Here is a 14626-nt window from a genome sequence, read left to right as displayed (position 1 = left end):
ATAATCCGTCGGCTTGCAGTTCAGGTATTTTATTGTTTTCTTTTCATCAATTCTAAGTAACTTTATCTTTATATTCTATTGGGTCTTTTTCAACATGTTCTTCATAGCTTAATATTATTTATCTTTTATGTTGTTTTTTGTTCTATTTTGATTTTGTAATAAATGAAATATAATTATGTTTTATCCCCATTCATTTAATTAAACATTTGAAGTTTTTTGAGAATTCCAGAGTTTAATGTTTTTATATTGTTTATGTCTGTCTTTGGGTTTCCTGAGTTTTACATTAGCAATTTATTCAAGCTCTCCCACAATTCTTATTTCATTTTGTTAGTTCAGTATGTTTTGGTGAGATGGTTGATGGATGTTTGTATGTATGTCTTGTTAATGCATCTTGTGTTACATTTGACCATATGGAAAGTGCTCTATAAATAAGATTTGTCTGACTAATTGATTGGCGAAATAGAACATGTCAAAAAAAAAAAGAATCAAACAGATGAAAATAGAACACAACAGAATAGAAAAGTATAGTATATAATATAGAAGAGAACAGAATAGAACAACTTAGAATGAAATACATCTCAACAGAACAGACAACAGAAAAAATATAAATACAAAATAGAATGGAATAGAATAGAAAGTCAGAAGAGATGCGAATATATAAGAATGAAATAGAATAGACAGAAGAATAAAATAAAACACCACAGAACAGAATAAAACAAATATAATACATAATAATTATTATTTGAGGCTCAGAATCTCCACTATGATAAAGGTAAAGGTAAAGGTGATGTTCTGTAAACAAATAATCTGACAATTTCTCCCACTATAGTGATAAAATAATAAAGGGATCAAAGGAAATAAAATTCATTTATCAAGAGGAGAAGGATCAGTGTCTAGGATCTTAATATTAGTCATCAATAATTTCCTGTTTTTCTGGGGAATAAATATACTTAGATGCAGAGGCTCAATTCTCTTAGCTGTCCTTTGAAATCGGAAAAACAGGAGAACACGAGATTCAAGTCACTGTGCCAACAGGAATGCTCCCTTTATGCCTGATATTCCCTCATAATGACTGGCATTGTGGTCAGCAGATCAGTATTCCATATCTGAAAAACAAACAATAAAACATGAAGGTCTTGAAGATAAAGTGAAGGACAATAAACAATAAAGTAAAATGAATATTTGATTGAGTTACTTCTCCTTCCATCCGGGCTGCCTTTCCAACTCTGTAGTCACTCCCTGGCCACATCTTTGGATCTCCTCTTTAACTTTTGTCTCCCTTTTATTTACTTCCCTGAGTCCTCTTTCTCCTCTCCTCTCCCAGCGGCCTCTTGCTGTCCCCCCCTCACCACTCTGTAGAGGGTCCAAGTGACATTTGGCTGTCCCCTGCCTCGAGGGGGTCCAGGAGATGCAGACGTTTTTGGCAGGGAGGCATAGGGAAGCCTAGGGGTCCTGATAGAGGACTCCTGGACAAAGAAGAGAGAAAAAAAAGCCAACAGTGAACACTATAAACTGTACCCACAGTTAGAAACATACTCTCTGAGGGTGAACATCCATTAGTAAACATGTGCACAAAGCTACCACAGACTCATAGTGACACATGTTCACATACATGCAGACACTCGTGTTCAAAAACGCATACTCAAGAAACAGTGGATACAAGATATTTTAACATAGAGCAAATCATTAAATGATCTAATTTCAAACATTTAATAGATAAAACAGATGATACTCAGCAAAAAGCAGTTTTTTTTCACATCAACTGATTCCAGTACTACAGTGAAGTATTTACTGTGTTTCTAATGTCGGTCAAAAAGAAAGTCCTATAGCATCTCTGTAATATGAACTGTAACATACATCCTGGAGGGACTATGTCTCTCGGCTGGCCTGGGAACACGGGCTCCCCCTGGAGGAGCTAGAGGAGGTGTGTGGGGAGAGGGACGTCTGGGTGTCTCTGCATCCAGGACAGCGACCCGGTCCTGGATGAAACAGAAGACGACGAGTACGAGTATGAGTACAAGTACCCTTTTCCTTCAAAACAGCATCAATGCTTCTAGGTAGACTTGCACACAGGGTTTGAAGGAACTTGGCTGGTAGGTTGTTCCAAACATCCTTCTGTCTCTTCATGTAATTCCAGACACACTCGATGATGTTGAGATCAGGGCTCTGTGGGGTCCATACTATCACTTCCAGTGAGTCTTGTTCTTCTTTACGCTGAAGATAGTTCTTAATGACTTTGGCTGTTTGTTTGGTTTCGCTTACATAGCATTTTGTAAATTGATAAAAATATACAATCATCATTTATATTTCTGAAAACATTCTTTGTTTACAGCATTTTTTCATACCTGCCACACACACCAGACATTTGAAAGCAACTACGATTTATAATTTCAAAACTTCTAATAGTGCCTGTTTAACCACAAGTTTTTTCTGTTATTCACTGCAAAGCACCAGGTCTAGCAGACCTTAAAGCCAGTGCTATCACAGTATTAAGTCTTTTCCAGACCTGAGGAAAACACTGCTTTTGTTTAGAGATGGAGGGAGTGGTCATTGAAACCAGCAACCAAAGTAATGCCTTGACCCTCATGTTTAAAAATGTTTGTTCTGATTGCCCAATTTAGGATAAATATTAAAGATGATAACAAATCACTAATCATATAATAAAAAATCTGAGCTTAACATTAAGAAAAAGTTGGGCTAGAACTGGTTGCTATTGTCTACTGGATTTCTAAACATGGCTTGTAGCTTAATTTAAAAATGCTGTGAGTTTTTTGAAAATGACTAGATTGTATAGCTATAATACTGCTTCAAATGGTCTGGGTAACTCCTATTTGTAGCTTTATACTGATGTTTAAAACAGCATTTTTGTAGGCTTTTCATGTTAGGACATTGGACGTGAAGAAGTTATCAAAAAACAGGCTAAAAGCAGTTTTTACCTGTGGGCTGTCTTTAAAAGTCTTTAAAACAAGGAATCTGTTTATATGTTGAAAACAATCTTAGTCATCTCAATAGAAGTAATGCTGTGTGGGGAAACATATAGGTTTCCTATATATAGTATTTACACAATAAAGATGAATAAAGGGCTTATTCTAAAGTTATAAAATTTTAAAACTATATTCAGAAACAGTGATGGCAGTCCAGTTTTCCAGATAACAAATTTTCACATATAGACATATAAAACTAATGTTCTCCGTTTTACTGTGTAGTTTAACATGACCTATTCACTTTTTTCATTAAAGAGTTATAAATTTAACCCCTTATAGACTGTGTCATACTCTGTCATACTCCCCTGACAATCCTTCCACGATCATTACCTGCAGCTCCTGCACTCTCAGCAGCCACCTGCCTGCCAGCTCTCCAACCAAACACCTCTCAGCCTCAGGTATCCTTTTGCCGCTTCCATTATGGATGCCACTGCTCCACTCAGAGTCAAACTAACCATCTCAGGAGTTACTCCAGGACATGGACGTAACTTCTGAAGTAAACCCTCAGAGTCTATACAGCGAGTTAACGCCCCTCTTTCTTCAAGAACAACTGGCATTCTCCTCCTCCGGATGCCAGACGTGTGCTCGAGCCTCTAATTGCCCTCTGAACATTATTCTTTTTTCTGTGAAAAAATCTTTTACTTTATTTTAACCCAATTCTCTGTGCAATTTCAGCACTTGGGTCAGAAAGTTACCATGAGTCAAGAGTCAAGTAGGGTGATTTTGAAAAAGTACAAAACGTATATGTATATTTATGCATAAAAAACAACAGGCTATTTACAAGACATTAAGAAACTGTACAAAAACTGCAGGGATGTAAACACTTATTCAGTTTGTTAGGGGCAGTGATGGTCATAAAGTCTAACAGCTACTGGGAGGAATAACTTGTGAAAGCCCTTCTTTGGCATACATCGACTATGAGACAGAAGGATTCTAGCAAAAACTGTCGACTGTCTCTGGGTTGAGGGATATATCTTAGGACAGAGGTGGCCTTCCCAATGAGTGTATTTAACCACTTCCTTTCAGCTGTACCACTGCCTTTGATACAGTGGACCACAATATTTTATCTCGCTTACAGCACCAAGTGGGTATTTGGTACAGCATTAAACTAGTTTAGGTCTCATTTGGCAGACAGAAACACGTGTTAAAATAGCAGATTCTAATTCCTCCTCTGCTTCTATTTTTCATGGGATTGCACAGGGTTCTATCTTAGGTCCCCAGCTGCTATTCCTGTATCTGTTCCCTTTGGGTTCAATACTCAGGAAATGTTGGATCTTTTTTCATTGTTATGCTGATGACAGTCAGATGTATATATGACACAAAAAAGAAGCTCCCTCAGTTAAACCACTACTATTGTGTCCTGAAGAGGTCAAAGCCTGGATGGCCTTGAAGTTCTTACATTTTCGCAATAAAAAAACTGAAGTGATGGTGCTTGGTCCCAGTTGCTCCTGTGAATCTTCCCTTGTTGAATTGGGTTCCTTGGCATTATATTTTAAGCAGACTGTAATTTGGTCCACAACACAGCTGCTAGGCTTCTAACTGAAGATGAAGGTGGAGATGTCTTCCTTCCACTGGCTGCCTGTGCATTTTAGAGTTCATTTTAATATTCTCTTTGTTTTCAAATGTTTACATTATCTTGCTCAGTCTTATCTCTCTGAGCTGCTTTACCCATATTCTCCTCCTCAATACTTCAGGTCAACTGATCAGCTACTCCTCAAGGTGTCGAGGTCTAAACAAAAACGTAGGGGGGACAGAGCTTTTAGTGTTGCCGCTCCCAGTTTATGGAATTATCTCTCTTTGCATACAGACGTGCCCCCACATTGTCCACTTTTCCTATAAAACCATTTATTCCTTGGCTTTTGGTAAAGCCAAATACTTTTTTTGAACTTCTGTTATTATAGATTTCTAGAGCTTATTGTTTTCAATTATCTGTTCTTATGGTTTTAAAGTGTCCTCACTTTTACATGTGCTTTGTTGCAGCTGTGGTTGTCTTAAAGTACTTTATGAATAATAAAGTAGGTAAGTAAGTAAGTTGTAGATAAGCTGCTGCTCCAACAAACTACACCATAGAAGATGTCTGATTCCACCACAGAGTTAAAAAAGGTCTTAAGGAGCGCCCTGCACTCCAAAAGATGTCAGTATCCTTAGCAGGTAGAGTCTGCTCTGACCCTTCCTCTAATGCACATCAAGATTGTGACTCCAGTTGTGTTTATTGTTCAGGTGAACACCCAGGTACTTTTAAGAGCCCATTATCACTAGTTCCAGCACAGCTTGCTGCGGGGCCCCAGTAATGCAGTCTAGCCTGTCAGAGACACAGCCCTGTGTCCTCCCATACTGCGGGTGGCCATTGAGATAGTCCAGTATCAACTGGGACAGGTGGTGATCCAGTCCTGATAGCTCCAGCTTGTCCCTCAGAAATCCAGGCTAGATGGTATTAAAAGAACATGTTCTTCACAGTGCTTCCAGGGCTCTCCAGGTGGGTCAGAGCTCAGGGCAGGAGGTAGACAATGGCATCATCTAACCCGATGCCCGGCTGGTAGGCGCAGAGCATTGGATTCAACAAAAACCTTACCAGGGGGCAAAGATGGATGTGGACCAAGTGGGTCCCTGGAATAACATTAGCTGTTTGCTTACTGGGATTGGAGGCCGAGAGAGGGAGCGGGCCTTCTGCTCGGGATCTGGGCTGGGGTTGGGGTTTTGGGGGTGGTCTGGTGCTGGGACTGGTGTTTTGGCTCTCTCGGGATCGCTTGGGTTTCCTTGGATCTCGGTCCCTGGCTTCGGCCCCCGGTCCGTCAACTGGGGGGAGGGGCTGCAGCGTGTGGGGTGGGGTGGGGGTGTGTGTCCTCTTCTTGAATGTAGGGTCCCCGGCATTTGGATCGGCTGAGCGGTGATGGTAGAGCTGAGCTATCATTGCAGTGGCTGTGATGTGGTGTGTTTGTGTGGTTGTGGGGGGTGTGGTGGGGGACCCCGGCCCTGAGTGCTTGCCGCTGGCCGGGGACCTCTTGCCGGGTGAGTTTGTCCCATCTTGGTGTGGGGTCAGGTGTTCCGTTGTGGGTGTGGTGGTGTCTGCCCTGTGGTGTCTGTGGGCGGGTGCTGGGGTAGTGTTGCGCAGGGCCCTGTGTTAGGTTAGCTCCTTTTACTTAATAGAACATATAACTAACGAAGAAAAGCCTTTTACCTTGAGTAGGTGATTTTTATTATATTTAGTTGCCTTATTTTATTTGTGTATTCTGTTTTGTACAACCAAAAACACCTGTACCTGGTACCTGAATCTTCTTATTAAAGAAACCGTAAAGCATCACCTGGCCTGATCATTGACTTAGGGGTCATTCAGGCATTTAACCAGTGTATACTCTATGATCACCACCATAGTAAACTGGTCATTAATCTTAGAAATCACCATTACAGTTAATGCATTCAGTTGTGTTTAGAACCTTGTTTGTCAAACACTGTATGAGAATCCATTTATGTTTATTCATAGTAGTATGTTCATAGTTTTCACAGTGCTGGAAAACGTTCTGGAGATGCAAGGATTATCTTGGATGCTCTGAAAAGGAGAAACAAATATCTGCACTTGTCAGAGACTCTCTTCTGATATTTTTCGATGTCAAGGGCTTCTACATGTAGGCTGTGAAACTTTAAATGCTGGAAAGTGTTCTGGAGAACTTTAAATGCTCTTTTCAAGTCAGTCTGTTGTGTTTGTGAGGTTGCGGGGGGCGTGGTGGGGGATGCCGGCCCCAGGTGCTTGCTGCTGGCCGGGGACCTCTTGCCAGGGGAGTTTGTCCCATCTTGGTGTGGTGTCGGGGGTTCCATTGTGGGTGCGGTGCTTGGTGGTGTCTGCCCTGTTGCGCCTGTGGGTAGGGGCAGGGGTAGTGTTGCCATTGCGGCATGCTGTGTGGAGGGGGGCAGGATGCGGCGGAGGTGCTTGGAACGGGGCTGTGTGTGGAACTTGCGCTATGTGGGTGTGGCTTCGTCGGCTTTTCGGGGATGGAGCTCACCTGTGGGGTTGTGCCCCTGTGCTGTGGGGAGGGGAATCATGGCGTTTGGGTTTGGGGGCATGTGTTCGATATCTGCGTCCTGGTTGGTGGTGGCCTGGGGAGGAAATTCATTTTGGGATTCATTGTGGGTGGGGGGCTCATGGTGTTGGGATCAGAATTCATTGGGGTGTTGGGACTGCTTCATCCTGTGGTGGATCTGGTTGGCGGGCTAGTTTAGAACATGTAGATCCCTCCTTTGTACATGGCCCCCCTCTCCGGATGAGGATGGGGTCATTGGGGACTGGAGTCAGGGGGTGGGTCAGGGCCCGGCTGGGGTCGCTCTGGTACAGGCACCAGCCCAGGCTAGCTCAGCCCAGGTTCAGGTGCTGGGGTAGTTTGCCTGTCTCCACCCCCGGAGGGAAGGCGACCACCTCCTGGATCCGGGGCTGGTTGCCCCTATGGGGCATCGGCACCTGGTCCTGGGAGTATAGAGTATGTACATCCATTGCCGTTTGTTTTTACAGTGGGTGCGTGGGTGTGAGTGTTTTTATGTGTACGCGTGAGGGTGGGAATGTGTGATTGTGTCTTTGTGTGCCTGTTTTTTGTGTCAGGTTGGACTGCTCCCTGTCCTTGATCAGTTTAGTCCCTCCATCAAATGTGGGGCCTATTTCATCCCTGCCACACTACCTGCCGGTGGTTTGTGTTTCTGCCCGCTGGTGTACTTGTGGTTCTCGATGTCCGGACTCACTCCTGGTGGCTGCTTGCTGGGGCCTGGACCCGGACCCTTGGGCTCTGTCGTGCCTCTGCTTGGGGAGTGATATGTCCTGGGGTCTCGGATCCCTTGGTCTATGGCTGGATCTCCTCGAGCGTAGACGGCTGCAATGTGGCTGCTGGGTGGTCTCTGTGGGGCCTTTGGATATCTATGGCTCAGATCTCCTCCATATCTGTCCCAGGTCCAGGGTGGATGGTCTGTGGCTCCTCACACTCGCTATTGCATATTTTTATGGAGAAACCCTGTATACACAAGGGCACTCACATCCAGACCCACAGGTGTTTAGATTCAGGTGTTAACAAATACACAGATGTTCTATACTGAGCTGCATTTACCACTAAATACATCTTGCATTCATAAGTACTGTGCACCTTTTCGTAAAAAGCTGTTAAAATGAATGTTTCTGCAGGTGTGGAAGCAAGCAGGGTGTTATCTTGTGTTATCTGCCCTTTTGCTTTTTGCCCCACCTCTCTCTCTTTCGTGCTTCTTATTTTTTTCCTTTTCGTTTCTGTCTCCATGTCCTCAACAGTTGAAATAATCCCAAAGCAGTTTCTAATAAAGTTTTTTTTTTAAATATCAAGCAGAGCATTAAAGCGTTAGCTGTAATGCTCCACTTGTGAAAGTAAATCTGTCGGGCTTTTTCTTGGCACTCAGACAACAATTCTGAGTGCTACTCTTCCGGACAAGACACGGTTAAAAAAAAAAAAAAAAAGGAAAGGAATAACATTGGCCACCCCAGTGGCTTCTCCAGATGTGATAAAGTGTTGTTTAACGACTGCAGCTGAGTTGTCCACGTGTCAGCAAACGCACCTGCCTTTTCCAATTACCCGTAAATGCAGCTTTAAACGATGGTTATAGTTTTCCCTGTTCATACTTGTTTATACTTGTAGTGTAATGAACCACTGCTTTGTCTCTTTAAATTATCAGTGTTTAAGCTGTCAGCCCGGTAACATGCATAACACGGTAATGAGGGTGAGTTAGGTAATCTCTATGAGGGACAATTCGTCATGCACTGCAGAGGGCTGCAGCAGGTTCTGATCCAATCATTTGTTTAGCCTTTTCTATCTATTTTTGTGTGTTAAGACTGTTTGTAGAAGCATTAGAGACCTAAATGGAAGTATAAAAATGATCAAAAGGTGAATTTTGCATAATAGGCCAACTTTAAATTACCAGTGAGACTCTTCAGAAGCTGAGTTTAGAAGCAGTTTGTGTAGTATCTTTGAGTGTGTGTCCATAAGACTGGTGAGTCGTGTAAACTGTTCAATAAGAATAATTTGTTAATTAGGTTTGTTGTTCTGGACATTTTCTGTAAGCTCCTTTTACTTAATAGAAGATATGGCTAACGAATTAAAAGTTTTTACCTTGAGTTGGTGATTTTTATTATATTTAGTTGCCTTTATCTAACTTGATCCCCACATTTATTAAAAAAACAGGACTAGAGTAATGATTAAACTGTATATTTCATTTGTTACGAGATATAGTTCAGGCTACAAATAAAGGCCTTTGGGCCAATTACATGGGCTAAAAATGTAGCTCGTGGCTGTAATATTTTATGTAATTACTCATATGGGAAGTTATGATTACAATGAATAATACAAAAATGTTTTATTTGTGTATTCTGTTTTTTAGAACCAAAAACACCTGTACCTGGTGCCTGCATCTGCTTATTAAAGAAACCGTAAAGCATCACCTGGCCTGATCATTGATGGGCTATATTTAAATTAACTATCCCTACTTAACATCTGCTTTACAGCAAAAACACAACATATATTTTCTTTGATTAAAATTTATCCTGTTGTTTTTGGCTTTTGTCAAGGTCACTATTGTTTGCCAAAATTGAGGCTGCACCATCCACAGTACTAAAAAATACTGAGCACACACAATCAAACAGGGGTTTGATCATGTGTGTTTGATCATGTTCAAAAGTCCAAGTCTGATTTCTGTATAAGACTGATGCTTTGGACTGATTAGAGATGAGCAAACTCCTTTTATTGTTTTTTTTTTTTTTTTACAATTTAACAGCAAAATAAATAGTACAATAATTAGAATACACTATATTGTTTCGTTACCCCAAGCCTCTCAACCTAAAAAGAAGTTCACTAACTTAATTACTTTTCATGCCTTCACAAATAGAGAACTGTTTACCAAACAACAGACAATAATAAAATGAACTTGCATTGTAACAACACACCATCATATCAACAGGACAGATGTGAAGTTTACTTCAGTTTCATACAGGGACAGTTATAACTGTCTTTAATGACCTGCTTAAATCTAGGGCCATATGAAATTTTGTGCTTTACAAAGTGAAAACATGCTCTAACCTAAACAGATATCTAATGATATGGTTAATATTTAAATTTCAAATGTTTAATAGAAAAATAACCAAGGTTTAACTGAATTAATTTAACTAATTAGTGTTTTTTGTAAAACTCAAGACATAAAAGACCTTCTGTAAGTTATCTAGAAGTGTGGATATGGAGTATGAATAACACGTGTTTTCACACAGTAGCAGTTTTTTTGTATGGGTTATATAGGCAGGTGCCCAGGCCAGCATTAGAAAAGAAAATTGTCCTCAAGTTATACCCTTAAGGCATTTCTTTTATGCATTTGTATGTGGCGCCTCTTCCTTTCAGCTGAGAATAGTTAGATTGTTTTATATGCCCAGAATTTAGATGATTTCTTGCATGTTGACTGATTAGGGGGTAGCAGAAGAAGGGGCTCGGCTGGGATGCCAATCATGCAAGAACCGTCACTACTTTCATAAGTCTCCAAAAGTCTCAGTAACACCAAAAACATTGCTAGATGTGTAAGTAGAGGCTGCAAGAGAGGTCTGAACAGGATCTAAAAGGTCAGTTACAAAGTTGAGTTGCCATTTGGTCTGAACCTTTATTGAAGTCCAGATCACTGCAAAGGCTTGTATGTGAACAAGAACAATAAATACAGATTCATTCTGAGTTTTATTCATTTCATTTTCTCATTATCTATAACAGTGCTACAGCTAAGAAAATTTACATTCTGTTAGCATTTTTGCATTTGAAAAAATAACGTGCTTCGATGCTGCTTACACAAAGCTGCTATTTGTCAGTCCCACAGCCCTACTTCCTGCATTGATGTAGACATTAAATTTTTATAAAATTATTCCTAAAAAACATTCATCTAGTCTATGTAAAGTGTTTCCATTCAAATGGACAGTTGTTGTTTTAGTGGCTTGCCTGTCCTCTTCTACAACCCTCATCTTTCTATTTTCTCTTTCCACTATGAACTGTCTCACAGATGTCTTCAGAGAGATAATACCCTGGTCATTGGGGTAGCGGTGGAGCGCAGGGGAGAAATGGAGATGCGGCGCTAATTGCGAGGTGTCGTAGCACGTCTGACCGGCACTGCCCACTGTTTTCTGCTCAACCATAATTACGTGGTGGCCGCAGATGTTTTGCGCCATTGTCGAGCACCCGTGGATAGATGGATGGAGAGGTGGGGGAGACAGAGAGGGAGAGACAGAAGGGAGCTCAGCTCTGCCAGTCAGCTACAAACTTCTGCACACAGGCAAAGAAACAGCGAACAAACCCTTTCCGCCTCCATTTATTCGTCCCATTCTTTTATTCATCTCTTTCAATCCATTATCAAAGGAAGCCTTTTATATCTGCACCTTGAGCGTTGATTGCTGATAATAATTTGTGTGTGTGCAGGGTGCAGCCTCCTCACTGAGGCAGAACAAAGTAGCGTAATAACTCAGACACTGAGCTGACCCTCTCTGCTGCTCTCTAGTACACTTAATGGAGGTGTGTATGTGGGTGTGTATATGCATCTTGTGCATATCTCAGTGGTGTTTGAATATGACTGCATGCACATGATAGACTATATGTTTGTGTGTGCTCAAATTACTGATCCTTCCAGGGGTGAATTGTTATGGATGCTGTTCTGTTCAAATTACAGTTATTTGTTTCCTTTAAAACAAGCTAATTGCTGCATAGCCGCTTGTTCTGTGTGCATGTGGATTAGTGTGTACGTGGACTTGTTTGCTTCCTTGTTTATTGTTTGTTTGTGTCGCATTGCAGACCCCTCTAATTTCTTTAGCATGGACACATTTTCACTCTGGTGACAAAACTCAATCCTGCACCAGCTGCTGGGCTGCAATCTGACTTTTTAGCCAATTTGTTTTTTTTCTATAGCAAGCTCCATCTCAAACCTCCTAAGTGCTAAAATTCATCAATATTATGTCTTATCTGTGCTTCTATAGTATTTACCCAAAAGACAGCTATACACATATACACATACACAAAAGGATCTTTAAAGAACTTGTTAAGTTTTCCAATGAGTGGATATCCACACCGTACAGTATACTGCTTACTTTAACTTGCTTCAACTAGGGCTAAAAATATACTATTGTACACTAAATCAGTCAGTATCATATATTCTTCAATCAATCCACCAATCTTTAGTCTGACATGAACTCTTTTGTCTTCCCTGCGAGAGATAATGTACACATTAACTAAAGATTAGAAGAAAATGATGAGTCACTAATGGAACATTTGCTTAGTATTTAGGCAGAATTGTTTTTTGGTCCACAAATCATCTATGGGACTGGGATCAAGGCTTTGTGGTGGGAACGTTTTAATTAACTTATGTCTAGGGTCAATATCCCCTTGGAATAACCTTTTGTGCCCAAGCTTTAATTTCCTGGCTGGTCTTTTGATGTTCACTTAATATTTCCACATAATATTCTTTTCTCATTATGCCATATATTGTGTGAAGTGCACCAGTCCCTCCTGCCGCCAAACACCCATAAATCATGTTGCTGCCCCCGCCGTGTTTCACAGCTGCTATGGTTTTCTGAAGCCTGCAAACTTTCCCCTATGTTCTCCAAATGTACGGATGGATGATTATGACTAAACACTTACATTTGTAGCTTTATCAGATCACAGGTTACAAACTGGAGATCCTTTGGAGAGGCTTGAAGTGCAGCTCCTGTTACCCAGAGGTGTGAGTGAGGCTGAACGGGGAACAGATGCTGGGGAGAGTGATCAGTGGAGAGCAGGCAGGCTGGGAAGATCTCGAGGGGGATCAACACTTGCTGCAGACAACTGTGGTCCAGATAAAGTTCCAAAAGAGACCCGGGTTTGCAGAGGTAGTCCAAGCTTGGCGAGGGCATCAAAACAATAAAGTCGCCTGGAGATACAAGGAGCTCGAAGGTAAGAAACTTGTACTTGGACACTTAGTCACCAAAAACTAGAGCAAAAGTTCAGAGAACTCGAATGGCTTGATTCTACCACATGGGTTGTCCATTAGGCAAACAATGGTTGTCCTACAGCTTCTTAAATCCCCAGCAACCTAATCAGAAGAATTCAGAACAGGTGTGTGTCCTGCCATGGCTCCACCACCCCTCCCAGCAAAGTTCTCCTGTTCAGAGAGAGCACTAACAGATAGGATCACTAATCACAGATCATGACAAAATCTATCTGAGTCAAAAGATTAATTCCCACGATCATTTAACAGATATCAGATTTAGACGTTTTCTGATAAATTCTTTAAACATTAATGTGATTCATCATACCATATCAACACTACACAGGATCTCAGGATAATGGAAGGATTGTTACACAAAATATGGAAATGTAAACCATGCACATTCAGACACCACGCAGATGTAGTGTGTGGAGCTAAATACAAGAATGTGCTGCTTTTGAGTGGTTGAAGTGTATGTGTGCTTGCTTCAGTCAGTGTTAAGTGGGACATCTCAGGCTGTCAGGCGTCATGCTTTGCCAGGCAGGTGAGCCAGTGCCTCTTTCTGCGTCTCCTTCTCACATACACTAACTCAAACACAAATGCACATTCTTTTGCCAGCTCCTTCACGTCTGCCTGTGCCAGGTACGTCCCATCTTTGTGTGTGAATAAAAGCTCCGCAGATCTGACGAGAAGGAGAACACACACACACAGGAGCACACACATTCTCGTGGGGAATGAAAAGAGAATGGATGAGCTGAGAAGAGGGAGAAGAAGAGGTGGCCTCTCATCCCTCAGTCCAATACTTCTCCTCCTTTCGTTTGGTTCCATTCATTCGTCAGTTCTTTCCTTTTCGTGCTGTTCCATGTGCTGCCGCTGTCCGTCCCTGCCTGCTGCCACTCTTCTCCTGTCCTCTCTTTCTTTGCGCTCCATGCTTTTTCTCCCTCACCGCACTGGCTCCCTTTCTTTCCGATCCATCCCCTTCTTTCTTCTCGCCTCATTCCAATTTCCAAGTGCTTGGGGTGGGGATGGGGGGGGGTGCTTCCTGCTCCGGTCACTGCTCAGGGAGTTCACTGAGGTAAAGTAGGCACAGAGTAGAAGAGCACAAACACATGCTCAAACAAATAGAAATGAGCCTCTTTCTTTTACTCCAATTTCAATTGTGTCTTGTTTGCTACCTGCAAATGTCTCTACCTTCTCCAGATCCCAAAGCTTATCTGTATGCACAGCCTAGAAAGCACTATGAGAACTGGTCGGACATCATACATAATCCAAACACCAAGCATACAGAGATAAGCCTCCCTGTTCCTATCTCAGTCAGTTACTCAACACTCCATGCCAAGGAAAGTTCAGAACCACAGAAATTCAAACCAACAGACGAGGAAGAGATCTACGGTTCCTACATCTGTAAATGAAAGTTTGAGGATAACAGTTGCTGAAGAAATCCTAGCCTAAAATTGAAACCAACATGATCTTAATGGGTTAGTTTAAACATTTTGAAGTGAGGTTCTGTGAAGTTCTTCTCTTACTCTTAGTAGAAAAATGCCATATTATTGTGGGCTTTTCAGAAATGAGACTCCTAAGTGTGGGATGGCTAACAGCTAGTTAGATGTACAACACCTGCTTTAGCTGACTTTAGCTATTTAAAACAGCTGAAAATAAAAATGTTC

The 14626-nt window shown here is 41.6% G+C and overlaps 1 long non-coding RNA gene across 1 annotated transcript; it reads right to left on the bottom strand.

Annotated features, from left to right (window-relative positions):
* Window positions 1-850: 850 nt before the first annotated feature.
* Window positions 851-13917, bottom strand: LOC124861227. Its single transcript, XR_007036564.1, has 3 exons — window positions 12635-13917; window positions 1196-1466; window positions 851-1106 (listed from the first exon to the last, which is right to left on the bottom strand). It is a non-coding gene; the product is annotated as an uncharacterized LOC124861227 (long non-coding RNA).
* Between the last annotated feature and the right edge of the window lie 709 nt (window positions 13918-14626).

The sequence above is a fragment of the Girardinichthys multiradiatus genome, chromosome 24 (genome assembly GCF_021462225.1).
Source record: "Girardinichthys multiradiatus isolate DD_20200921_A chromosome 24, DD_fGirMul_XY1, whole genome shotgun sequence".
Taxonomy (NCBI): Eukaryota; Metazoa; Chordata; class Actinopteri; order Cyprinodontiformes; family Goodeidae; genus Girardinichthys; species Girardinichthys multiradiatus.
Note: the sequence above shows the minus strand (reverse complement) of the source record. Positions and strands in the feature narration are given on the sequence as shown.